Source organism: Oryctolagus cuniculus, chromosome 4, assembly GCF_051225735.1.
Source record: "Oryctolagus cuniculus isolate XC-2025 breed Fujian yellow rabbit chromosome 4, ASM5122573v1, whole genome shotgun sequence".
Taxonomy (NCBI): domain Eukaryota; kingdom Metazoa; phylum Chordata; class Mammalia; order Lagomorpha; family Leporidae; genus Oryctolagus; species Oryctolagus cuniculus.
In genome coordinates this window covers 32,095,600-32,123,585 of record NC_142870.1, presented here as the reverse complement: position 1 = coordinate 32,123,585, position 27,986 = coordinate 32,095,600, and the positions used below count along the sequence as shown (strand labels likewise).

Genomic DNA, 27,986 nt, shown 5'->3' with positions numbered 1-27,986 from the left:
AAAAAACAAATAGATAACTAGATACAAAAGGTACTAGTAAAACCTTTTTTAGATAAATCCTTTATAAATTAATAAATATGTTCTGCTTTATTGGCTCCTTAAGAAAAAATGCTATGGCTATACTGGCTATGAATGAATCAAGAATTTTGATTTGATTTTTCTAGAAATACTAAGCATTATATGATATACACTTCCCAGAACTGGCCCAGAACACAAAGATTTCTAGATTGAAAGCTCTAGTTCTAGTCAGTCTGCAGAAGAAAAATGCTACCACAAGCATAATCCATGCACCCACATAATGGTGATGACATCTGTAAAGGGAAGGTGTCAACAAGCCTGAAAGGGTCCCTTTCCAGAAGATTAATGGACAAAAAGATCAGTATATGCACAATATGTCTTTAGGTAACTTTCAAATGTCCTTCAATTAGGCAGATAAACGCACTAGCATATCATCAGTAGGCTGCTAACCTTAAATGGTTTCATTTCTATTCCAGCAATGCTATGCGTACATTCCCCTGACCTCTCTTGTGTCCATCTGTGCACAAAACCAAGTGTTTGACGTAACAGTCTCAGTAACTGCTTTCCAAGATCCAGCTTTGCTGCTGTCCAGGTCTAAGGCATGCTAGGTCCACAGCAGGCATAGATCGACCACACATGGTCCTTGCCAAAGCACCAGGAACTCAGAGGCAGCCTTCCCTGAAATCCACGGTGGGGACAGCTTTTCATTTCTGTGATTCTACAACACTAAGATCTTTGAATCACCTCATGAATAAAGCTGTACTTTGGTTTATTAATTCCTGGCTCCCAACTAGAGTGCAAATTTCTTAGGGGTGAGAATGATTTCTTTTTTATCCTTACACCCTAACCCCAGCACCTGGCAGAGTGTAGCATTCCAGTAAAAACATACAGCAAGTCAACTTCTTGGAGGCAGAGTCTGTAAAATGAGGTCAGGCTGTCATAATTTTAAGGCACCTTACAATTTCAAGTGATAACAATAATGTTATTTATGATGCTTACTAACCAATTAGAGACATCTTTCCACCCTCAATATAAGGTAATACAAAATTACAGATTAAATAATACTCTATCCTACACAGGAAGTTATATGAGTTTGAAAAATATGTACAACTAGTTTTCTGGTAGGAAAACACAAGATTTAAACATTTAAATACATTCATATTTTTAGAAGATTTTAAAGTTTATATGAGATGATCTTTAACATCTGTTTATAAAGAACTAATCAGATTGATTTAGTTTCCTTCAATTATTCTCTCCCCAGTCAAGGTTAGTAAATTCTGGTTTGCAAACCTAACAAGAACAAGTATGTGGAGGCCAGCATTGTGGCACACAGCAAGTTAAGCTGCCCGCAATGTTGTCATCCACTGTGAGTGCCAGTTCAAGTCCTGGCTGCTCCTCTTTCAATCAGTTCCCTGCCACCGGGACTGGGAGGGCAGCAGAAGACGGTTGGAGTGATTAGGCACCTATCAACCACATGGAAGACCCAGATGGAGTTTCTGGCTCCTAGTTTTGCCTGGCCCACCCCTGGCCATTGCAGTAGTTTGGGGGGTAAACTAGCAGATGGAAGATTTCTCTTTCTCTCTTTCCTCCTATCTCTCCCTCTCTGCAACTCTGCCTTTCAAGCAAACAAAATGATTTTTAAAAAATGAGCATGTATTTCAAAATACTGGTAGTATCAGGCATTTTTATCACACTTTCTTTTCAAATTATCTCCCCCCCCCAGAGGATAATACTTAAAACCCATTTAATATTAAAACGTTACTCAAGGGGCTAGTGCTGTGGCGCAGAGGGTTAAAGCCCTGGTCTGGGGTGCCGGCATCACATATGGGTGCCAGATCGAGACCCAGCTGCTACACTTCCGAACCAGCTCTCTGCTATGGCCTGGGAAAGCAGTGGAAGATGGCCCAAGTCCTTGCGCCCCTGCACCTGCGTGGGAGACCTGGAAGAAGTGCCTGGCTCCTGGCTTTGGATCGGATCGGTGCAGCTCCAGCCATTGTGGCCAACTGGGGAGTGAACCAGCATTTGGAAGATATCGCTTTCTCTCCTCTATGTAACTCTTTCAAATAAATAAATAAATCTTAAAAAAATTAAAAACTAAAAAATAAAATTACTCAAAACATCTTTTTGGTTGGAGATGTATTATGAAAGAAGTGGGGGCGGCACTGTGGTGTAGTGGGTAAAGCCGCCGCCTGCAGTGCAGACATCCTGCATGGGAGAACCAGAAGACATTCCTGGCTCCTGTCTTCGGATTGGTGCAACTTTGACCCTTGTGGCCAACTGAAGAGTGAATCAGCGGATGGAAGACCTCTCTCTCTTTCTGCTTCTCCTTCTCTCTGTGTGTAACTGACTTTCAAATAAATAAATATTTTAAAAAAGGAAATATCATGATGAAAGATTTATTCCCCAAAATCAGACAAATCAAACTCATTCTAAGAAATAACTAATCATGGGAACCTAAGTCTTTCTTTTTTTTAAGATTTATTTATTTATTTGAAAGTCAGAGTTACACAAAGAGAGGTCTTCTATCCGCTGGTGAACTGCCAGTTAGCCATAACAGCTGGAGTGGCTCTAATTTGAAGCCAGGAGCCAGGAGCTTCTCCCATGCAGCTGCAGGGGCCCAAGGACTTGGGCCACCTTCAACTGCTTTCTCAGGCCATAGCAGAGAGCTGGATCAGAAGTGGAGCAGCCGGAACTTGAATGGGTGCCCATATGGGATGCCAGCACTGCAGGCGGTGGCTTTACCTGCTACACCACAGTGCTGGCTCGGAAACTAAGTCTTTAAGAAATAAATGGGTTTTTTTCCCCCTGAACTGTCAACAACACTTGTGAAACTGTTTCTTCATGCCCATTTAAAAAAGTTATCATCCAAGTAGATAATCACTATATGCCAAAGCACTTGGGTGATAGATTCTATCAAATCACACAAAACTGGTCTGGGTTCAATTTCTGGCTCTTTCATTTATCAACTACTGAACTTTGGGCAAGGTTTTTCATTCATAAATGTGTAAAAGCTAAATGTTATATCATTCATAATGTGGCTCTGTGAAGATTCTAACAAAGACAGACAGTTCTGGGCTTAAGTCTGTGGTAGGTACTGCAAAGACTTGATTCTTTACAAATTCTTCACTGCCCAAAATAGAATATAACATCTTCTTGGGGGTGGGCATTTGGCCTAGTTGATAAGATGCCATTTAGGACACCCATATCCCACGCTGGAATACTTAGGTTCATCTGCTCTAGCACCAGACCCAAGAGGCAGTGGGAATGGCTCAAGTAGTTGACTTCTTAACACCCATGTGGGATACCTGGATTGAGTTCTCAGCTCCTGGCTTCGGCCTGGCCTAGCCTAGGCTGTTTTGAGAATTTTGGGAATAAGCCAGCAGGTAAGACCACATGTTCTCATGGGGCCAGTGCTGTGGCGTCGCAGGTAAAGCTGCCTTCTAAAGTGCCAACTTCCCATATGAGCACCCATTTGAGTGCCAGCTGCTCCACTTCTGATCCAGCTCTCTGCTATGGCCTGGGAAAGCAGTGGAGGATGGCCCAAGTCCTTGGGCCCCTGCACCCACTTGAGAGACTAGGAAGAAGCTCCTTCCTCTCTGTAACTCTTTCAAATGAATAAATTAACCTTAACAAAAAAAAGCACACAGCACATGTTTTCCTTTTTTTGAAAAAATGTAAATGTGTTTAAGTTTTTAGTGGAGAGTGATTTTTTGAACAGAGGATTCATTCTCCAAAAGCCTACAACAGCTGGGGCTGGGCCAAACTGAAGCCTAGAACTCAGGTCTGAGTCCTCGAGGGGGAGTCAGGGATCCAACTATTTCAGCCACCTCCTGCTACCTCCTAGAATGCACATTAACAGGAAGTTGGAATCTAAGTCGGGTGGCAACTCAAACCTAGGCACTCTAATATGAAATTCAAGCATTCCAAGAGGTGTCAATCTCTGCACCAAATACTCTCTTTTTAAATTTTATTTAAGTTATGTATTTCATGTATTTCATATATACAGATTTAGGTACATATTGACACTTCCCACCCTACCTTCCCTCCGCCCATGCTCCAATCTTTCTTCCTTCTCCCTTTCCCATTCTCACTCTTAATTTTTACAAAGATCTACTTTCAGTTTACTTAATGATCATAAAGTTAACCCTACATTAAGTAAGAGTTCAACAAACAGTATGAAGAAAAAAACTGTTCCCCAACAGAAGAGACAGGAGCTGTAAATAATCATCGAATCTCAAAATGTCCATTTCACTCCCGTACATTACATTGTAGGTACTCTATTAGTTATCTTGGATCAGGGTAAATATAGGGTAACTGTCTTTTTGGGACTGGCTTGTTTCATTAAGTATAATGGTTTCCAGTTGCATCCATCTTGTTGCAAAAGAGAGGATTTCATTTTTCTTTTTACAGCTGAGTAGTACTCCATAGTGTATATATACACCATAATTTCTTTATCCAATCATCAGTTGATGGACATCAACGTTGATTCCATCTCTTAGCTATTGTGAATTGTGCTGCAATGAACATGGGGGTACAGATAAGTCTTTTCATATGCTGATTTCTTTTGGTTTGAATAAATTTCCAGGAGTGGGATGGCTGGTAGGTCTACGTTTAGATTTCTGAGGTATCTCCATACTGTCTTCCACTTTCTGTCTCCCCAAATAATTTTTTTAAAAGCCTCTTTTCCAGCTGGATCCATGAAAGTTGCTGAAAAGTAAGAGAAGGTTCCTGCTGGGAAAGAAACCCTTAAAAAAAAAAAAAAGGGCACAGGGATTTTGCAGAGCCAAAGACCAAGTGCCTGAGAAAGCAGTTTCCCAAAATGATGATTTGAAAAGGCAAGGAGGAAGCTTGTGTCATGAAAAAGCTAATCACTATCATAAGGAACACAGGCAGATATACCAAAGCGAAACTCGAATGGAAAGGATGGCAAGAAAAGCTCCTAACTTCTTCATCTACGACGTGAGTCCCAGGGTCTGAAAGTGTGGCAGCTTTTCTGCCTTTGCCAGATTTCCAATAGTACTTTTGCTCAGCTCAGTAAGGCTTTAGTGAACAGGCTGAGGACTGTAGAACCATACACTGTATGGATGTACCTGAATCTGTAGTAAATGAATTAATTTGTATGTGTGGCTATAACAAAATCAGAAAGAGGTGAATAGATAACACCACGACTGCTCAAACTCTTGATAACTATGGCATCATTTGCATGCAGGATATGATTCATAAGACCTAGACTGTTGGAAAACACTTCCTTCAAGGAAGCAAATAACTTCATGCAATCTTTCATACTAACTTCTCCCTGAGGTGGGATGAAGAAAAAGACCACCCATCTTTCAGAAGGCAGCAACGTTGACAACAGGGAGGATCAGATCAACAGGTTTCTTAAAAGGATCAATGATGGTATTTACCATATTTTTGTAATCTGGTATGATAATAAACAGTGACTACCCTCCAACTGAAAAAAAAATTAAAATCCTGGGAGCTCTTTGCCAGACTGTTGACTCCTACCAAGTATAGGAGTCATTAAAAAGCCCCATTTTTTCATAGGTGCTTTAAGTCATACCTTGTCCTCAAGCAAAAATACCAGGACACATTTTCTTTGATTCTCTTCATGGAGTTGGTTAATATATAATTTATCCTCATTCACCTTTTACCAAACAAGGGCACAAAACCTCAGAACCACTGAGTGATTGGTTAACTGTCTAATAAGTAGCTGATCCAAAATTAAATCAAGTTCGCCTGAATTCCAGCCTTTCCTGTTATATTAAATTGACTGTAACAAAAATAGATTCAAAAACATTTGGCACAGCAAATACTTTCACAGCACTTTCAGAATTTGGGATTTCTTTTTCTACTCTAAAATCTTGAATCTGCAATTGTAAATCTTTTGTTTTTATTGGAAAGATCACAAAGCACAGTGGTTTAGAGCATAACCTCTGGATTTCCAATTTTGCAATTCAGCAGGTCAATTTCCTTACCCATTCAGCTTCCTTAGCTGTAATAGGGGAATACTAATAATATCTACTTAATAACACCATTCTATGAAATGAAAAATATATGTAAAACTTTAATATAATCCCTAGCATTTTCAAAGCACTTGATGTTAACTATTCTATTATTCTTTTTTTTTTTTTTTTTTTTTTGACAGGCAGAGTGGACAGTGAGAGAGAGAGACAGAAAGAAAGGTCTTCCTTTGCCATTGGTTCACCCTCCAATGGCCGCCGCACTGATCTGATGGCAGGAGCCAGGTGCTACTCCTGGTCTCCCATGGGGTACAGGGCCCGAGGACCTGGGCCATCCTCCACTGCACTCCCTGGCCACAGCAGAGAGCTGGCCTGAAAGAGGGGCAACTGGGACAGGATCCGGCGCCCCGACTGGGACTAGAACCTGGTGTGCTGGCGCCGCAAGGCGAAAGATTAGCCTAGTGAGCCGCGGCGCCGGCAGAATAAGTTTATTAAAAGCAGTAATTTCATATACAAAAGATGTCCATCATTTCTTTTTTCCCTAGATCTTTTTCTAAAGAATCTGTTCTTTACCACAAGTGAATAGGCCAATATCTGGAATCTGACCAAACTGGACCAGTTATTTCCTCTCTTTGGATCTGGGATTCAGACACAGACCAAAAACACTTCATCTTGTGGTAAGCTTACATTTCACAGATCAGTATATAAAAGTTAGTATGCTGAGAGGAAAGAATGCAGTAGGTACCTAAAGAGAAGCGGAGATGAAGAGGGCCAAATGAGAAAGACAAGAGATGGCAAGGAGCTCTCTAACAGCTTTCCTGTCTCACAAAGGTACAGAACACTCCTCTTGCTGTGTTCCTCAAGAGCCCGCTGGCCACTTCTATTAAGTCTCCCACGGGCTGCAGCTGTGGTGTAGCGGGTAAAGCTGCCACCTGCAGTGCCCCGAGTCCTGGCTGCTCCACTTCTGATCCAGCTCCCTGCTAACAGCTTGGGAAAAACAGCGAGAGCTGGCCCAAGTGCTTGGGCCCCTGCACCCATGGGGGAGACCTGGAAGAAGCTTGTAGTTCCTGTCTTCAGACTGGCCCAACTCTGGCCGTCCTGGCCATCTGGGAAGTGAACCAGAGGACAGAAGATCTCTGTAACTCTGCCTTTCAAATAAATGTTTTTTGTTTTTTGTTTTTTGCTTTTTTTTTTTAAGTCTCCCTGTACTTGCACTTCACCAAGGGAGCTTCTGTTCTGTGGAATCATATCATTCCTAAGACACTTCAATGACAGCATGTAAGACAAACTGCACTTTTTGATGCATGATTTTAACAAACTATGTAAACATCAACATCATTTTCTCTTTTCCTACAGAACCTTTGTTTACTTCATGTGTGGTCAAAGAGCAACATGTATCTCCAGTTTTCCAATGGGAAAACTAATGCCACAAAGAGGTAAATAAGATGTCCAAGGTCATACTGAAGAGTCTGCAGGGGCAGAGCTGATAACAGAATTTCAGATTTCTTATTTCCAGGGGCCTGCACTAACCAGCTACCTCCCTTGACAAAACTAAAGTATGCCAATTATCCAAACTGTGTAGGAAACACTGACCAAAACAGGGGTTAATTGGACATTGGTTGTTCTAATTCCATAATCAGCTCTTTCCCTGAGCTACCCTGGGAGTGAATAACATATCTTTTGCAGGAATGGGAAGGAGGCCAGCACAGGCCATCTGGCTGAACATGTCCTTTCGTCAAGTTATCCCCGCAGCTGTGTGAAACTTACTGATGTTGAAGAACTTTACAGTTCAAACCGTCTTTTATCACTTTCCCTCTATATTAAAAGTCTACTTTTAATATACTAGTCAGCCAGTTTCACTCTGAATTTACTGAATATATATGAACATAAATATTCTGTGTGTATGTGTAGGTAGGGGTGGAGCTTAAAATTTTCTGGTATTAAGAACAGTTTCTCATATTCAAAGAGGGCAATTCAGACTACGACCATTAGGATAAAAGATGACTCATTATTGTTTTCATGTAGAAACTAAAACAAAATATTGGTCTTCCTATTAATAAAGAAAAAGAACTATGAAAGAGTACACTCAACCTACTTCCTTGCTTTCATTGTAATTGTGCTAAGATGACAACAAATGTTTACTATTAATACTTTATAATATCTCAGAATTGGATACACAATCATCCAGTGAGTTCCCATCACAATGCTAGTGGAACTAGCCTTAGAGCTGCTCCAGGTCAGATGTACACATTTTTTTCCTTCCAGTCCTCTGTTCTCTCTTCTTGCCTTCTCCCTTCCTTCTTGTTGGATAGTTTGTTCTTTTTTTTTTTTTTTTCATCTTTTAATTCTTAAATGTTAAAGTATTCTACATGTCCTATTCATGAACACTCTTGACATTCAGAACTATAAGGCTCCTAATACTGACGTGAAGGCTACACTCCATATGTTAAGAATAGAGGATAGGGGTGGGAAGGAGTAAGGGTTACCTTTATGCAATGTAAGAGTAAGAATTAATACCCAATTGCACTATGGTTGTCCAAACCCTAGATGACTCACCTTGAGCAAGGTCAAGAGAACCCTTATAAAGAATGAATGAGGCAAACTTAGAGGAAATATCTTTACCCAACATATGATCTACACGGTATGTATTTTAATTATAAGTTAAGGGCCCAAACCACAGAGCAATGGCAAGAATCAGATGAGAGGTGACAAAATCTTAAAGAAGAAACTGATATTCAAGCTGTATGTGTAAGTAGATACAGAAAATGAATTATTAGTGTGAAAAGTAGCAGAAAGTGTGGTTGACTGGTTATATTGAAGTTGGCTAGCAAACTAGGAGCAGATTATTGTTTCTGAGAGGGCTAGATAGCAAAATATTTGATAAAGGGATCTTGATTCAACTAACATCTACCTTCCCCAGCAAACTATGCCCATTTTTTTTTATTTTTAAAATTTTTTTATTAAAGGCTGGGGAGCGCCCGCACTATGTCCATTTTTAACAGAAAATGGGCAAGTGATCAAACAGTGCCTTCAATCAGAGTTCATTAGTGAAGGTGAGTGATTATCTTGCATCAGTTAAAGAAAAAGGGATACACTGGATCAGACAAAGTTAGCTGTACTAAGACATTCTATGAGTTTCTCCTCTTTCTTTTACTACTCTACACTACTGGGTTTCCACATGTCTTCAATTCTTTGCAAGCTTTGATTGGTCCTGGTCCTAGATTACTGACCTAGCACAAAATACTCCTACAACTGTCAAAAAAGAAAGTATCAATAATGATGCCATGATGGAATAATCTAGAAGAAGAGGCAGAAGTTTCCATTGCTGTAGCTCTCCAACTACTTCTTACTCAATTCTTGACTGTGTATCACAAAACACATCTCTTATTAAAAGAACCTGGATAGGTTCAAGAAAAAAGACTAAATCCGGCAGGGTGGACCAACTCTCAGAACTTTGGGGCCTTGAGAGTTACTAAGGAAACAAAAAGTGGGTATGTTTTGTGTTTCTTGGTGCCTCACTTAAAAGCAGAAGGCTCAGCTCCTCTTCAAGATTATACTGCATTTCCCCGGGGTTTAGTTATTATACCCCTTTATTTTAAAGGCTTTCTTGAGAATGTTCTTAGTACACCTAGATCTAATTACTTTTCTTTCTCTGCTCCATCTTTTAGGATAATGATTCTTTCAGGCATTAAGGGTACACTCATTCCCTCTCCAGATGGAATAAAGTGTTTTATTTCATCTGTCTTTTTACCCATAAAAGAGGAAAACCTTTAAAAGTGTCACTCCAGATTTTTCTGTAGTTGAGTTTCAGAGATTATTATCATGGATCAAAAGAAAAAGTGTTTGCATAAGCAATATCAGGTTTTCAAAGAGTGAATGGAATAAAGAAATTAATATACTCACCTATAGAAAAGAAGAAATGTAAGGAAACAAAGTTGTCACTGTTTCATTTACTCTCCCCACAAAATTCTTAGAGCCTGGATGTGTGACAAAGATGTACCAAAATGGAGATGTGACTAAATTGTTCATCTACATCTGAGATGGCAAGAAACCTCATCCAGGATTAAACAGTCACTCTTCCTTAAAGAATTTCTCCCTTTTTCTCTCTTGTCTGAAAACCAACACTGTCTTCTCTATTCTCTGTATCTTACAGAGCCTACAGAAAATTGGTTTACTTTTGAAATAAACCACAAAGGCAAGGATATCACTTAAATAATTTAAACACAATCAGTGAGTATGCTTTATAACACACTGATGGAAATAGTTGATAAATGATAAACTTCTGCAATCTATTTATAAGAGAAAATGATTCAAACTTTCAAAACAAAAAAATTACAATTTTTCTCTAAGTAAGTCCGAATGCGAACATGTGTTTGCTACAAGATGTCTCCCCTCCACTCTGCAAAGCACATATACTGCAGGGATATTTTCAGGAAGACTGACACAAAGGGGAGAAAAAAAATCACTCCTTCAATATGCTAAGAAAGTATGCAGGATACTAAAGAGCCCTTAAATTTCTAAACAGTTTTCTTTCGAATATATTATTTAACAGCATAACCATTATGAAGTAGAATCAGTTGGAATACATGTTCAAAATCACAAAGGTTCAGTGGAGTTCTGTATAACCAGCAAAGTGGAGAACAAAATTATATTAAAACACACATTATTATTATATATGCACACATCAAAATCTACATATTGGAGCACAATAAGACTTCGTCTTGAATTTCTACTTTTTACTACATAATTTGAAAAGAATGGTCATCAGCCAATACTAGTCAAATTTCAGCAAAATTATGACTGAGAAGAGATACGAATGTTTATATCTTCTTAAAAATCTGTTAAATCATCCGTTTTTAGTTACAAGTTACTTCTACTACTGCAAAGAGAAATCCTAGTATTCTGTATTGTATTTACTACCTTTGTGCTGTCAGTGATGAACCTGCAGACAAAAGATGACTGGAAGAAACAAACTATAACTGAGACAAGTAGTTTAAAAAATTGGGAGTTGAGAAAAAACCTCCTATACTGGAGTCATGAAGTGTTTTACTATGTTGGTACTTACAGGACTAGACACCCCTCCAAGCAACCAGATGTCAATTTCAACAATTCAAAATAAAGAAAACATAAAAGTTGGGTTTTCCATAGTCCATTTCTGAAAGAGCTTCTTTTATACCTTCCAACAATTTCTATGATCAAAAACTCCTTCCATTTTAATTTCTAAAAGATACCATGAAGAATGTTAACACTGGGGCTCATTCACTTGTTATGAAGTGTTGGGAAAATCTGCTTAAACCTCAATTTAATTTATAGAAAACCAACTTACCTAATTGGTAAGTTGAAAAGATTAAAGATGACAGTAGATGCAATATGTAACAAAGGAGGTCCTCAGGAAATGTTGATTCACTTTACCCCTTTGTGTTACTCATACCTATACTAGGTATATATCATGATTCATATAATTGTCTTAGCATGACTTTTTTTTTTTAAAGATTATTTATTTGAAAGGCAGAGTTACAGAGAGGCAGAGTCAGAGAGACAGAGAGAGAGAGATCTTCCACCCGCTGGTTCACTCCTCAGATGGCCACATCTGCAGCTGCACCTATCCAAAGCCTGGAATCAGGAGCTTCCTTCAGGTCTCTCACATACATGCAGGGGCCCAAGGACTTGGGCCATCTTCTACTGCTTTCCCAGACCATAGCAGAGAGCTGGATTGGAAGTGGAACAGCTGGGACTCAAATTGGCGCCTGTATGGGATGCCAGCACTGTAGATGGCAGCTTTACCTGCTACAACATAGTGCGGGCCCCATGGTTTAGTATAATTTTATACTACCAGGGCCAGTGCCCGTCAAATAAAAAAAATTATTAAAAAAAAATCTTATACTACCTAGCATAGCATCTTTCCTATCCTAAAACAAACCGTATGTGGGAACTGAAGTAAGCTGCATTACTTACCGTGAATGTTTTAATTTCCTATTTAGTAGTATCACATACGAAGTATCTGGTATTTCTGACTCCTAATAGAATCTAAAATCTAAAGTAGAACCACATATTATAGTCATATATATATTTTTTTTTTTTGACATGCAGAGTTAGACAGTGAGAAAGAGAGACAGAGAAAGGTCTTCCTTCTGTTGATTCACCCCCTCAAATGGCCACTATGACCGGCGCACTGCGCCGATCCGAAGCCAGGAGCCAGATGCTTCCTCCTGGTCTCCCATGCAGGTGCAGGGCCCAAGCACTTGGGCCATCCTCCCCTGCACTCCCGGGCCACAGCAGAGAGCTGGACTGGAAGAGGAGCAACCGGGACTAGAACCTAGGGTGCCGGCACTGAAGGCAGAGGATTAGCCTAGTGAGCTGCGGCGCCGGCCTATAGTCATATATTCTATTGATTTCTTTCTCCTTTGGCTTATGAAAATAAGAATTAAAAACAAACTCCCAGACTTTAATCCTTGAGTACTACCTGATATTTTTTCTTATTTTCCAACTAACTAGAACAAATAAAATTGCTAAGTTTACCAAAAAACGATCAACCTTGTTAGTGATTAGACATGAATCAATGTTAATTGCACTAAGGACATGATTTTTTAAAAACTGTAACTTTTGATTAGAATTCCAAATGATCTTTGCTTTTTACAGTGAAAAATATTGTTGACAAGTGTGACTACTGCACAACAGAGATACTGAAACTAACAGGTCCAGCTCTGGAGTCAGGTAGTCAGGCCTCTGAATCTTAGTTCAGATCCTTACAACTTTTCTGACACTCTGGGGATAATAACACATTCTTAACAGGGCTATAAAAAAGATTTAATGAAATAAAGTATTCAAAGCATTTAGCGTATGACTAGTATGCTTTAAATACTCATAAGTAAAAACAAATTTTATAGCAGGTAAGTCTTATTTTTCCCTCTAAAGTGAAAACAAAGCAAAACAACTTAAACCATACTGACATGTCTTGAGTTTTTTCAGTACTATACAAAATATAGTAGTCCCTCCTCATCCATCGGAGGTATGTCTCAAGACCCCCAGTGGATGCCTGAAAGCATGGGTAGTACTGAATCCTACATATAATCTCTCCTATACATACATACTTATGATGAAGTTTAACTTATAAATCAGGCACCAGTAAGAGATTAATGATATAACAGGTTTTAGCAATCTCATCACATTATGTTTTTTTATTATTAAGTACAGATTTTCCACTTAAAGGGAGAACTTTATAACTTCCTTGGCAAATTGGGATTCCCAACATCACTACTTTTGTTTTTGGGGGACATAATTAAGTAAAATAAAGTTTACTTGAACACAAGCTCTACACTGTGACAGTGATCTGACAACTAAGATGGCTACAAAGTACCTATCAAGCAGGTAGCATACACAGCCTGAATACAATGGATAAAAGAGTAACTCACGTTGTGGGTGGGACAGAACAGCATGGCAAAAGGTATCACACAATTTAGAATGGGTGTAATTTAAACTGATGGATTGTTTATTTCTTGTACTTTTCATGTGATAGTTTCGGAACACAGCTGGCCCAGAAAACTTTGTACCATTTCAGAGTTGTGTAAGTAATAATAAAAAGCCAAGTAATTACTCTAATTTCATGCAAATTAAAGGGTGGTTCTACAAGTAAAGTGTCAACCAAACAAAAACAAATGGAAAGTTTATTTTATATGCATATAAATACATACATAAAAGGAAAAAAAGAGGGACAGTACATAAAAGGAGCAATTAGATAAGCAGAAATTCCAATATGTACCTGAAAGATCTGAATTTTAGCCTACAGTATGTCACTGACTACCAGTATTAACTTGGACAGCTTGCTTAATTTATTCAATCCCAGTTTCTTCACTTACAAAACAGAGAACAAATCCTACTGCAGAGAACAGTTCAGAGGATCAGAGGTTGGAATGGATGATAAAGTTTCTTAAATCTGAGATGGAAGTCTCCTAAGAAATATATGTATAGTCCTGTGAGATCCATGTCAACAGCTTCCAACAAATCATCAAATCATTACTGGAACCCCGAAGTATTAAGAAATCTTGCAGCTTTGTAAAAAGTCTTTCAAATCTTCAAAGCTATTTTATTATTTTAAAATATTACTAGTTCTACAAATTACAGTGTTCTGGGAGGATGGCAGAGATTTAATTTTGTAAGAATTGTAATATTCCATGAATATGGATGAAGCAGTGATACATATAAACCTTGACCAAAGCCTATATCTGTAACTTAAGAATTTCTATCAAATAAGTTCAAGAAACTCACTGATAATTACAGAGACAATATTTTTACATAACTATTTGACAACTGTTTTGTTAATTGATTTAGCTCTATGTGTACATTATTGTACTAGTTTCCTAATTCGCCCCTATCCAACAGTCTCAAAACTGTAGCCAATGCTCTTTGTACAAGACAAATCCCATGGCTAAAAATGCATAATAGTTTTTGTTGCACTTAGAAGAAAGTCTTACTTCCTCTCTACAGTCTAGAAGCCCCAGCATTAACTGGTTCCAGTGACTCTCACCAATCTTATCTCATGTCATGTAGTCCCTTGCTCATCAGGTGATGTCCAACAGAACTGGAGAGAGCCATGAATATAATTTTTAAATTCTCTAGTAGTCATGGTTTTAATAGTTTAAAGTAAAAATAATTCAGTATATTTAAACCAATTTATCAAAATACCAAGCTATTAACATGAACTCAATATGAAATTCCTTGAGATGGTTTACACCTCCAAGTTCGCGTCTATTTTATACAGATGGCTCATGGCTACTGTAATGGACAGCACAGCACTAGCTACAAAGAAATTCCTTCAGTCCTAGAACTCAGGTAGTGCTTTCCTGCCCTCAGGCCTCTATGTTTTCTCCTCTTTCTGAAAAGCTCCTTTGGTTCAACTCATGGCCAGCTAAATAGCCAACCTCTTCAACTCAGCTTATATGTCACCTTCTAAAATAAATTTCTCCTAGTGTTTTTTTTTTTTTTTTTTTTTTTTCTTGACAGGCAGAGTTAGACAGTGAGAGAGAGAGAGACAGAGAGAAAGGTCTTCCTTCCATTGGTTCACCCCCGAAATGGCCACTAAGGCCAGAGCTGCTCCGAACCGAGGCCAGGAGCCAGGTGCTTCTTCTGGGTCTCCCATGTGGGTGCAGGGGCCCAAGGACTTGGGCCATCTTCTACTGCTTTCCCAGGCTGTATCAGAGAGCTGGATTGAAAGTGGAGCAGCTAGAACTTGAACCAGTGCCCATATGTGATGCTGGCACTGCAGGCGACAGCTTTACACGTGACGCCAGAGCGCTGATGCTTCACTGCTTTTTTACACTTGCTTATAACCTGTCCTCTAGCAATACCCTGTAATCACTGGTCCATGGACAAGGACTGTTTCTATGTTGCTTACCATGGGTACATCTGAGATAGCGAATTCTTGCTGAACAAATACATGTTCATACATATTCCTAGCTTCTGTCTGAATAATGATTTAAGAGAGGGTCTTCAGAAAGCTCATGGAAAATGCATATTATAAAAAGAACTTTACACACATCAAATTTCTGCAACAAAATGAACTTATCTTTTAATTCCATTTTTGCATGAAGTTTCTAAAATACCCTCCTATATACTTATACACACACACAATACTAGGAAACAACTGACAGTATACCTTCACATGCAGAAAAAAAAATAGAAAATACAAACACAATTACCATGTACACTAAATAACATGTTTATAATATAACTGAAAATCCTTATTTTCAAGTAACAAGCTTACTTCATCTAAAATTACAAATGCTCTCTATTAAAAAGTAAACTTTTATTTCAATTCAGACCAAATCATAAGGCATCCTGAATATTCCTCCCTCTCCAGCCTTCCAGAGAAAACAATGGAGCAACTGCAATTCATCTGGCATTCACACTTACACAGATCACCGCAGTCTCCCAAATAAAGATCCTCAGAAAGAAAAAAAAATCTGCAATTGCCCAGAAACTTTTTAATTAAAAAGAGAAAAAAAATAATGAAACTGAGTGGCATCTTGAGAAAGGTTTACCTTATCTGTTTTTTACTATATTTCTAAAGTGAGAATCATGATTTACTTAAGACATTTTACAGAGACTGATGTTGTGGCACAGTGGGTTGAGCTGCCACTTGGAACACCAGCATCCCATTTCAGAGCGTTGGTGTGAGTCCTGGCTGCTCCACTTCCCATTCAGCTCCCTGTTAATGTGTCTGGGAAAGCAGCAGATGTGGTCCAACTACTTGGGCCCCTGCCACCCACGTGGGAGACATAGATGGAGTTCCAGGCTCCTGGTTTCAGCTTAGACCAGCTCTTGATCTTGCAGCCAATCAAGGGGTGAACCAATTTCTGTCTCTCTCTCTCTCCACTGCTATCCATGTCACATAGCCTGTCAAATTAAATAAATAATACATAGATATATAAACAAATCTTCAAAAAGACATTTTACACTTCTAGGTGGAAAGGCAGTCATTGAAAATTAAGCACAGCTTTTGAAACATATATTAAGAAAGCCAATAACATAACAGATCAAGAATATATACTTTGGGGCCAGCGCCGCGGCTCAATAGGCTAATCCTCCATCCTCCACCTTGCGGTGCCAGCACAGCGGGTTCTAGTCCCAGTTGGGGTGCCGGATTCTGTCCCGGTTGCCCCTCTTCCAGGCCAGCCCTCTGTTATGGCCCGGGAGTGCAGTGGAGGATAGCCCAAGTGCTTGGGCCTTGCACCCGCATGGGAGACCAGGAGAAGCACCTGGCTCCTGGCTTCAGATCAGCGTGGTGCGCCGGCCGCGGCACACTGGCCGTGGCAGCCATTGGAGGGTGAACGGCAAAAGGAGGACCTTTCTGTCTCTCTCACTGTCCACTCTGCCTGTCAAAAAAAAAAAAAAAAAAAAAAAAAAAAAGAATATATACTTTGGGAGAATCAGATTAAAGTCATTGATCATTTCTCAGATTATAATCTGAGAATAAATTAATAGGTAAAAAATAGGAATGAAGATTTAGAGTACCATACTACATATAAAAGATGGAAAAGTCGTAGCTCTGACTTGAAATAACCAAAGAGCTTTACTATATCACATTATGGTTACCTAAACAAGTCTAATAGGCTTCCTACAAACTCCTCAAAAGAATAATGACCATATATATAAAATGTTCCAGGCACTATGCATGTGTCTTCTCATTTCATCCCCATGATAACCTATGGATATATGGATAACCTGATGGATATTACAATCCTGATTTTGCAGATGCAGAAAGTGTGGTTTAGAGGGGATTGGTAATTTTTTAAAAAATGTATTTACTTATTTACTTGAAAGTTGGAGTTATAGAGAGAGTGGAAAAAACAGAAAAGAGTCTTCCATCTGCTGATTCATTCTCCAAATGGCTGCAATGGCTAAGGCTGGGCCAGGCTGCAGTTAGAGCCAGGAGCTTCATCAGGGTCTCCCACATGGGTGGCAGTGGTCCAAACACTTGGGCCACCTGCTGCTCTTCCCAGGCCTTTAGCAGGGAACTGAATTGGAAGTGGAGCAGCAGGGATTCAAATAGGCCTCTGTCTGAGACAGTGACATTGAAGGCAGCAGTTTCACACGCTATACCACAACAAAGTTCAGTAATTTGTTTGTGAACTTCACCCAACTGCTGAACTAAAGAGCCAGATCAGGGAATTCTTTTTGGTCTTATAAGAGGGAAAGGGTTAGAAGTAGCTTACCTGCCACCACTACAACTTACACACTTACTCGGGAGTGTTAGACAGCCAAGTCTCCAAGTCATATCCCCACTGCTTTTATGTTTGATCAATTCGGCTTTCTGACAGTGTGTCTTGTTCCTTGTTTATTTCTACCTTGGAAATAAAATTTAGTCACAGATCTCTGCTCAGGGCTAGTTGTGTTAGCCCGTTGAACTAGGCATTGGGTTTTTGAATGGACTTCCTCAGTCTTTAAGATGGATACCCACCTGACATGTACTGCTGAGACATACATGTAAACTCCAACTTCACTTCCGGAAGTCTAATCTCTCCATGAGCAATATGAATTAAAAACATTACTCAAATTTCACACTTCAGCATTCAATTATCCATGAATGAGGTGAGGCCTACCTAGGATTCTCCCTTGGTAGTCTCCATTGTTTCAATTGGTTGTCTACTTTCTTGGCCTAGCAATGACTGTATTATTACAGAAAACACTACCATAGGATTAAATATCAACAAAATGATACTATTCACAAATTTATCCCAATACAGACCCTATAATTTAATAGATAAAGTTTTCTGAATTTTTTATATCTTTCTTGGTGATACCCAATACTTAGTCACCCATCCTTGATAGAAAAAAAAAACACATATACTGGGCCTACACTCACAGAAAGGAATCCAAGAAAGGTACACATAGGCAATACACACATGCACAATATCAGTTTGCTGTGATTTACACTCTACTGCTTATAAATTAGATTTTACTATGATTACAAATATCAAATTTGGCTAATATTGACATAAAAACTATTATTTTAGAAGCATTAATTAAACAGAGTTGTTCCTGTAAGAAAAAAAAATTAAAAAGCGAGCCAATTTATGTTTTAGTCCTGCTCAGGAACTAAACAGTTTTACAATAGTGGCTAAGTAACAACTTGTCTAAAACCCAGTATTCTTTTCAGGGAAATGAACCTTTCATATTAACTAATTTCTATGGTTCCTATTACTGTAGAACTCCAGTCTGAGCCTAGCTAAAGTAGTATACAAAACAATGAAGAAGGTCTGCTCATTAACTGAGATTAAAGAAGTGTCACCTATTTCATGGCATAAATTACCCGTCACTACAACGTGTCAAATTTGGTTTTCTCCATAATTTAAAGTATCTAGATCTGACTAAAGTAAGCATACAATTTTCTTGGATTTTCTAGATAATTTGCCTAAATAGTCAACAAATATTGATTGAGCAGCTATTACACCTCAGGTACAATGCTACACTGTAGAAACTTTGGTAAACAAAACACAGTCCTGTCTTTTAAAAACAAGCTATTTGACCAAAAAGAACTAAAAGAACAAGAAAATAAAATATAAATATCAATGTTCTCTATTTGGTATTTCACCCCACACTGTTATTTTGTCTGTATTATTTGGTTAACTATTAAATCTATGGCTGGGGCCAGCGCCGTGGCGCAGCAAGTAAAGCCACTGCTTGCAGTGCCAGCATCCTATATGGGCACCAGTTCAAGTCCTGGCTATTCCATTTCCGATCTAGCTCTCTGCTATGTCCTGGGAAAGCAGTGGAAGATGGCCTAAGTCCTTGGGCCCCTGCACCCACGTGGGAGACCCAGAAGAAGCTCCTGGCCCCTGGCTTTGGATCGACACAGCTCCGGCCATCGCGGCCAATTGGGGAATGCACCAGCGGATGGAAGACCTCTCTCTCTCTCTGTCTCTCCTTCTCTCTCTGTGTAACTCTGCCTTTCAAATAAATAATCTTTAAAAAAAAAAAAAAAGTGTGCCAAAGTATTTCTTCTGAATGAATAAAAGATTTCAAATTTTTCAAAAACTGTAAGGTAATCATAAAATTAAAAACTAAAATAAAACTAAAAAAAGTTGTAAGATTCTTCATTTTGGAAAATTAAAACATTCTGATTCTTAGTTCTAAGGTTTATTTTTCCTGTATGTTTTCTGATCCTTTTTTTTTTCAGTAAGAAAAATCTCCCACACAACTATGTGTATAAATGCAATACTAATAAATATGATAACTACATTATATCAAAAACATTTAATAATCTTAATTTTGTCATGTAGTTCAAAAGTTCTTTCAAACATCTCATTTCCTTTACTGATAACATGATCTAAAATAAATAATTTCAATCACTGTTTTATGTCAGGATCTGATATATTTGTAATTAACATATGCTTAAAAATGCTTCTCCACGTGCCCATTTTCCATGTAAGTATCTGTGAGCAAGTCTAGACCAATGTCATAGCTTACAAGAATCTGCATCAAGACGTCTTTATAATACATAATCAGTATATACAACAAATTATACACACATACTTTAATGGAAGTGAAATGTAACCTAAAAAATTTTGTAAAGTAATATATTTCAAGAATATGGAAGCAAACAATGGAACAGAACTTTAATTCCATCACTGTATTTGAATGAGCTGTTCTGCTTCCTATTTTTTTTTTAATCAAGTGCTGTGATTATAATTGAGGGATCAGGATGGGAACAGCGGTGGCAAAGGGCACCTGCCAGGTCACATGTGGCAATAAGCTTGGACAAGAGGGACTCTTCTTTCCCCTTACAGTACAGATTTACATACAACTTTAAAAGTGCAGCTACACCCACATTTCAAGAATGCTTGAAAATGGCAAGGTTCAAACTCTAATCACAGAGATTTCACATTTTGTAAAATATGAAAACACTCAGTCCATACTAAGCAATTCCCAAACCGTATACTTCAAGTATCTATCTGCAAAACATTCACAGAATTTAAGAAAAAAAATATTGACAATAAACACTGCAATTTCTTTTCCTACAAGAGAAATCAAACAGTACAAGGTTTATACAAATCAAACTAGTGAAAGACTAAAGTAAATAACACATTTCTTAATTTCCTTAACATAGTTTAAGATGATACAGTTCGTATCTTTTTTGAATGAAAATCTTCTTCCTATCCTCCATGCCACATAAGACCTTTAATAATATGATGTAATGAAAAATAATGTAATTTCCCAAACTAATTATGTCCATAACACCGCATGCGTCTCTCATTCTGTGGTTAAAATTGTAAAATATTAGCTTGAATTTCATCTCTGTCCGAAACACTTCAAGCAGTGAAGCCGATTAGTGCCTCAGAGCACTTTGTAGGGTTTCGTTATCAATCAGGTTATGTTCCCAGTGACGCTTTCAGCAAAATTGTCTTATTTGAATGAACTCTCCTGGACTGAAGTAAACAAAGCTGTAGCCCATTGCTCTTGCATACTTTTCATTCATTTATTTCCCCTTTCTTTAGTTAGGACTTACAGCATGAACCATAGAAAGAGTACATGTTAAATATTCCTGGAGTGTCACAATATGTAATACAATAAAACAGATTACAGCCCTACCTTTCTTTCACAGCAGTGGTGCCAAGCACAGGTACACCGGAGCAATCAATTTGTTCTGCAGACAGTAAGGCTTTCATAGAATACTAATGTAAAAATCTCTTTTCTTTCTCCTTTGCTTTGACTCCCCAATGCCCAGGTCCCGACCAATACAAGGAGGAGGGCGGTATATCTTCTGCTGAGATAACCACAACTACTAATCAAGTATACGTGTACAAGGGCACAGGATTAAACCTCCACCAAGCCTGAGTCAGGGTTTGAGAGCAGCTAAACACATGCACAGCTCAGTCAAAATTAAACATACTCACACACACGCAGGTGCCATGAAAATACAGACATGTCTACTCCAGTGAAATAATTCATCACAGTTTACCACTCCTTGTGGATTTTTTTCTTTATCTCAGCGGTATAAAATTACCTCCTGTTGAACCGAGGTCTTAAATCCAATAGCATCCAATAACAATTGTTTTTCCAGAAACGAGAATTATGATCAGTATTCTCTGCACTGAACTGTTCAACGCTTTTAAAGCAAGATCTTTTTTCTAAATTGTACTATCCAGTGTAGTTTACATGAACTCACTTTTTAGTAATCACATAGGGTTAATAAACTCAACAGATTCTTAAGATTTCACACTTAAAAATCTATCAGAATAGCTCAAGTCTTGTTCTTCAAGAAAAGCATGCAGAAATAATATGAAAATTTGTTCATGAGATTTCCATTTACCTTTAAGTGTTTACATTAAGTATAATCCCATCTACTTAAAAACAGTCGCAGGTCTCAAAAATGTTTTAAAAAGCACTTTAACACTTTATAATTACAGCAGTGCAATGTTATACTTTTGATCTCATAAATCTAGAATTCTGAGGTTCCTTTCATTCAGGTATTTTCAGTTGGTTTATTTTTCCTTTACTCAAAATATGAAAAAGTATGCCAATCAACGAGTAGGGTGATACCAGAAGTTGTTAAATATTTTTAATATCACACATTACCTCATCTTAAGTCACGTGCCTTAATTTTCAAACAACTCTTGGTACGTGTTAATAGTCAAAGGAGTGCAAACTACATAATAATTATAACAAAATAATCTAAATAATTCAAGAAACTTCTTAGGAGACTTTCTAAATCAGCTCTGCTTTCATGTAAATCATTGCCTTAGCACAGTGAAAATACAGGTTTTATTATGTACTCTCTTCTTTAAAAAATCAGTAGGAATAATTAAGAAATACTAGCGATTCAATGAAGTATTGCAATAATGTTTAATCAATACTGATGCATTTGTCCTTGACACACTGACCATGTCATCAGGCTACTGTCATGTGATATCATGTCATTTCTCCACCTGGCTCATGACCTTGTCCTCTAAATGACCTAAAGCTTCCCTCAAGTAGCAGGAGGCCCCTCCCCGCTGTCTCAGCAAGGTCGAATGGGTCAGCGTGTCCTCATCTATAATCCACCACCATTTGTCAGCAGGGAGGCTGGAGGAGGCAGGCTTGCTACAAGGGGAGAATGCCCAATTAGGCAGCTGTCACACAAAGCATAGGCTGCAAAATTATCCCCTGTCAAAAGAAAGAGCAGCTGCGGGTGCCAATTACAGCAACCTTTCAACCCTTTAGGTACTGGAAACTACACAGAAGTAAATGAAGAACAATTAGTGATAACAAATCGATGAATTAGGACAGTAAATTAGAAATTACTAGCAGGTGAGCTGGGGTCATACATAACATTGAGGGCATACTAGACTCCAGGCAAGGGCAGGATGCACTGAATCACACCAACTACTTCCTTGCATAGAGATTTCCCCTCCAACACTTTCTTTCTGCAAAGCTGAAATGTTTTAAAATACTCATTCCTAAAGATATCTATCTTAATGTATACATACTCTTTCTTTCATGGACCCAAAGAAATTGCTTTTTGACAGGAAGAAAATCCTTCAGAACAGTAAATCTAGTTAATTCTAAATTCTTCTTACAAAATCTGTATATTATACATATTATACCCTCAAACTTCAATGTTTTAAGTGTGACAAGCAAAATCCAAAATCTCACTTTTGATAATCACATTTAAAATACTATCCATTTTGTAAAGTACCTGCCCTAATTCTATCTCAGTCACCTTTTACAAGGAAAACTCTATTTGAAAAAGCAACTGCTTGCGAAATCTAAGAAAACTCTTTTGCTAATATCATAATACTGAAGTCACATGATGTGATTTTTGTGTATAAAGAAATAACTGCGATATATAACATAAATATGTAAACGTCAACCACAAAATCACTCTTTTAGATTATTCTGCTTCAATCCTGCAAAGGTGATGTGCATTAAGGCTCCAGAATAGAGAGCAAGCCAACTCACTTGGTCTCCATCCAACTGATGTACCTGGTACTTGTCGCTCCAGGCAACGAGGGAGGAATTACACTGGGAAACAAGTCCCTCAAAGGAGAGCAAATCCAGGATGGCCATCATGTGTTTAAGGACATGGTTTCACCGTGCCTTAGGATGTCATGTAAGTTCAGAAACAACTCTCTTAAAAGACTATTTCAAAATAATTTTTTCCTTAGAAAAAAAACACGTCTTCTATACTAATATTTTGCAAGTTGAGAAACCTGAGTATGTGCTGTAGTTTCTAAAGATGCAGGGGTAAATCACTTCACCAGACCTCTACAGCATAAATGGGTAAGAATGAGAAAGAGAAGGCAAGGCCATAAAAAAGCACTATACTCACCCCTCTCCCACACATTATAAATAAATCATAGTTGCCAGAAGGAAAAGTGTACAGGGAATCTCTGGTTCCTAACTTAAGCTATTTGATAAAATTTCCAAGAAATAAATGACATGGACGAAAACTTCCTTAAAAGTTTAGCCAAAATTTTATTTATAAATTATGTTTTTTACCCTTTTGCAAAAATAAGCAAATAATAAGCAAATAATAAGTCAATCGACTCTCTAAAGTCAGACAAGGAATTCCAAAGAAGCAGAAGCAGACAGGAATGAAAGAGTTAATGCCTTTAAAATTCAGCTTCCATCATACATGGGTGACTATCTCTTTAAATAATTTAAATCCTCTCCATCAACTACAAAGCTGTTTTGAAGCCATTTAGCTTTGTTCTTTACATGTGTTCTAATTAAGAAATGACCTTGTCATCACACACACCAGAAATCCGGGATTATTTCCTACAGCAAAAATTCACAGAGCCCCCAAAAAAAGAAAAAGAGGGGGGAAAAAGACTTCTTCCTGAGTTCCTCACGAAGGAAGTTGTTGGTTGGCTGAATGCTGAAGCAGTTTCACCGCATAATTTTTTTTTGTTGTTGAATGTCACAGGGCGGGTTAGTGTGACCTTGAGCTGCATCAGCAGCACAGCAAGGGTCGAGATGCCTGCAGGCGCCCTTGTACTGGATTTGCAAGACAAAAACCTTCAAACTGGCTGAAGGACATCTTAAATCTCTTCAAAGGTTTTCTGAACTAATCTGGGCTGCTCTTAGCAGGATCTGTGCCAGTGTGAGAAGCAAAATTAAAAACAAGGTCTTTGACAGGATGTTTTCTTCTATTAACCCTTCCCAAGCGAAACAGCACAAATCACAAGCATTCTGGAGAGATGGTTCACCTCGAAGCATTCTTTCATAACAAATTATGTAAACAAGTGATCACAAAGGATGGGGCAGCTATTAGTTCTCAAAAGTAAACAACCCTTCCATGTGCTTATTAAAGAATTATTATTTCACGACCATATTTTAGTGTAGTAAATGCAAATTTTAACCTCTACTTGTATCTTTTAGACTTGTAGTAGTGACATGCTACACTAGGGATATATTTCCGTAACATTAATCTCAAAAAATCTTATTTAAAAAAAAATAAGCTATGAGCTGATTAAGTCACTTCATGGACATTGCATATAGCCTACTGAAACTGACATAGGTAAGTTATACCACGTGTTTACTACATTCCTCCTTCCTAACATGAGGGAACAGGCTGTTAAGAGAAGGGGGAAAATCATTAGACAAGTGGAAAATAAACATAACCAAAATAAGATAAAGTAATGTTTTAAGAAATTAGCATGACATTTTATGATTGGGTTTTAACATTTCCAATACAAGGACTATGAGAAAGTATTAATGCTTGTGGAGAGTTGCTATGGTTTTGAAATTCATGCAACTGGAAACTTAATCCCCAAATTCATATGACAGTGGTGTTTGCAGATGAGGCCCTTTGGAGGTAACTAAGATTAGCTGAAGTCATGAAGGTGGGGCTTATAAAAAAGGAAGACAGTCTGAGCTGGCGTACTTCTTCTGTCTGCCATGCTATGATGCAGCAAGAAGGTCCTCATCAGACGTCTAGCAGATGCTGGCACCACGCTCTGGAACCTCCCAGACTCCAGAACCATAAGATAAATGAATTTCCCTTCTTTATTAGTTAGTAGATCTTAAGTATTTTGTTACAGCAAGAAAAATAGGTTAAGATACTTTCCTAGCAATGGCCTCAAAATTAATTTAGTAGCTACTGTAGACAAGTTTTAAAATCACTATTCTAGAACAACAACAAAAAGACAAAACAGTCCTAGTTCTCAGCAAACAATGAACAGCTATAATACTTAAAATGCAATGTCCTAAAATCAATGTCTGCATCTAAATGATGGTTTGTCATTATCAGATATCAGGTATGTAATGACTGATTCTAAATTTGAGTATTAATGTGAAGTATGGAGATAATTAAGGTACAATAGGCTGCAAATTAGTCTTTTATAAAAAGATCAAATAAATTCAAGATAAATACTGAGCAACAACAGCCACACTTTTACGCACCTGAATTCAGGATCTGCTTTCTTGAAAAAGACAAGAAAAAAGTTAAATGCCTAGTGAATGGATAAAAACAAGAGTGTATACAGCAGATGTGAATTTCTTCTTTAGTCACCAGGGGGAAAGGAGTAAAAGTACATATTGCATTAAGTGCTATGACTGAAATATGCAGGAAGTGCTCTAGGAACACAGAGTTGGCTGTAACTATTGTTTCTACTTCACGTGTGTATGTGTAGGTGGTGGTCAGCAGTAGTTAAAGGAATCAGTACGGATTCTCCAGGCACAAGGGAGTGGCAGCCAATCTGGGCTACCAAAATAGCACTCCAAGGCAGGGAAGAACTGACTGTGATACAGGAAGGGAGATAGTCCCAAAGTGACAGAGATTAGGCTGGAAATGCAAGTGGGACCAAGGACTTGGAATCAAGGTCATGCCAAGGAGATGGCCTTTATCTGGTGGGCAGTGGAAGTGGAAGGTTTGTAGGCAATAGTATGATTAGAAGCATACTAGAAAACAAAAACAGAAGCTGTGGAGTTGTTGATGGCTTAGAAAAGACAAGACCGTGTAGTCCAGTTACACACACACAAAAAATCATGGTCAAGAGAGGGTGGGGGCAAGAAAAATTGAAGAAAAAGACATCGCTGAACCCAAGAAGGTTGGTTTGAATATTCAGAAAGCAATTTGTGAAGCATAAATACTTAAAGTTCTATAAAGGTGTGTGTTATTGAATAGTAACCATTAAATCAGAACAATTCTTGTGTCTCCAGCCTAGGTTTGTAAAACACTGTTGAAATATACAAAGTTTCAAGAATATCAGTAACTCCTATAAAGGTATGGAAGAGAGACAGAATGGGAGCCTGTTTGAAATCTGAATTTTATACATTTTGAATATCAATCTTCATTAAGTTATTAGGTAAAGCTTGTACTTCTCAAGACAATAGCATACACTCTTGCAGAGCAGTGTGATGGCTTATTTCTCCTGGCTATAAGGGAGAGACTTCTGGTTTAAATCATGGAGTGGTTGCTGGAGCTAAGAGTTTCATCTAACACTAATGAGAAAAAAATTAACTCAGTAAACATTTATTGAGTGCCTACGGTGTTTAGGACACAGAATTAAAAAATAAAAACTCCTCAGCATTCTACTGGCTTTGTGCTTCTAGATTATCACTCATGATGATACTAATTCCAGCTAACCCCATGACATCATCACACAATAAAACGAGGTAAAAGAATATTCAGCTGTTAGTGAATCAAGAGACTGAACTAGCATCCATCTTGGTATTCCCATCCAGCTGAAAGGTACACTATACATTCCCAGAACTCTCAGGGAAGACCTAGTGCTGTGTAATTTGAAGAGTCGTCAAATACCCTGGAGACTGACTGTCCTGCTAAGACCTCAGAAAGAATTTAACAGAGTATCAGCCAAAGTATGAGGGTAGGGAGTGAAAAAGAACAGAAGTCACTAGGGCCAAGAAAATATCTGCCAGAGAGCAGACTGTACTCTCAGAAAAGGAGCGCCAGCATCAGGGATCAGGTTGAGGCAAGTAGAGGGGAAGGTCACACAAAGGAGAGAAGAAGGAAAACTCAAAGGGAAGCTAATTCACTCCCCTCAAGGAAGATGCCCACTTTATTCTGAGAAAATGACTAAACCTCTAAAACCCAGAGCAGGGAGAATCATCACTGGAGCAACATTTGGAGGTTCACACATTGTAAAAAGGGCTATGACTTGAAAGCCAGGGTTACTGACAGGGCACAACTAAGAACGACCTTACTGCGTATCCACAAATAAAATGACTTCTCCTCGAGTAAGCATCTCTCTGTCTCACAGCTGCCAAGACAACAATGGTAAAGTTCCAGCACATTCTATGTCTAGACATTAATAGAAGGGTGGGTAACATGATAAGCTTCATAAATTTTTTTTAAAAACATAATCTACAAACAAAATCTAGATTACAACATTGTTGAAATAGAAGTACAGAATATTTTGTGGTCTTTAAACAAGTTAATTCCTTTAAGCAGCAGTTTTCACAGTGTGGTCCAGAGAGCCAGCGGGTTCCTATGACCTAGTTAGGAGGTCCATGAGGTTGAGACTTCTCTCAGAATACTGAATTATCATCCGCTTTTTTGTTATCTTT

The 27,986-nt window shown here is 38.2% G+C and overlaps 1 protein-coding gene and 1 long non-coding RNA gene across 2 annotated transcripts in view; one reads left to right on the top strand and one right to left on the bottom strand.

Moving 5' to 3' along the window:
• On the top strand, positions 1-27,930 carry LOC138849256 (uncharacterized). The gene is made up of 3 exons (XR_016232372.1): positions 1-6,655; positions 7,335-7,414; positions 7,665-27,930. It is a non-coding gene; the product is annotated as an uncharacterized LOC138849256 (long non-coding RNA).
• Positions 1-27,986, bottom strand: part of NRIP1 (nuclear receptor interacting protein 1) — a 54,928-nt gene that overhangs the window by 18,400 nt on the left and 8,542 nt on the right. The window lies entirely within an intron of this gene.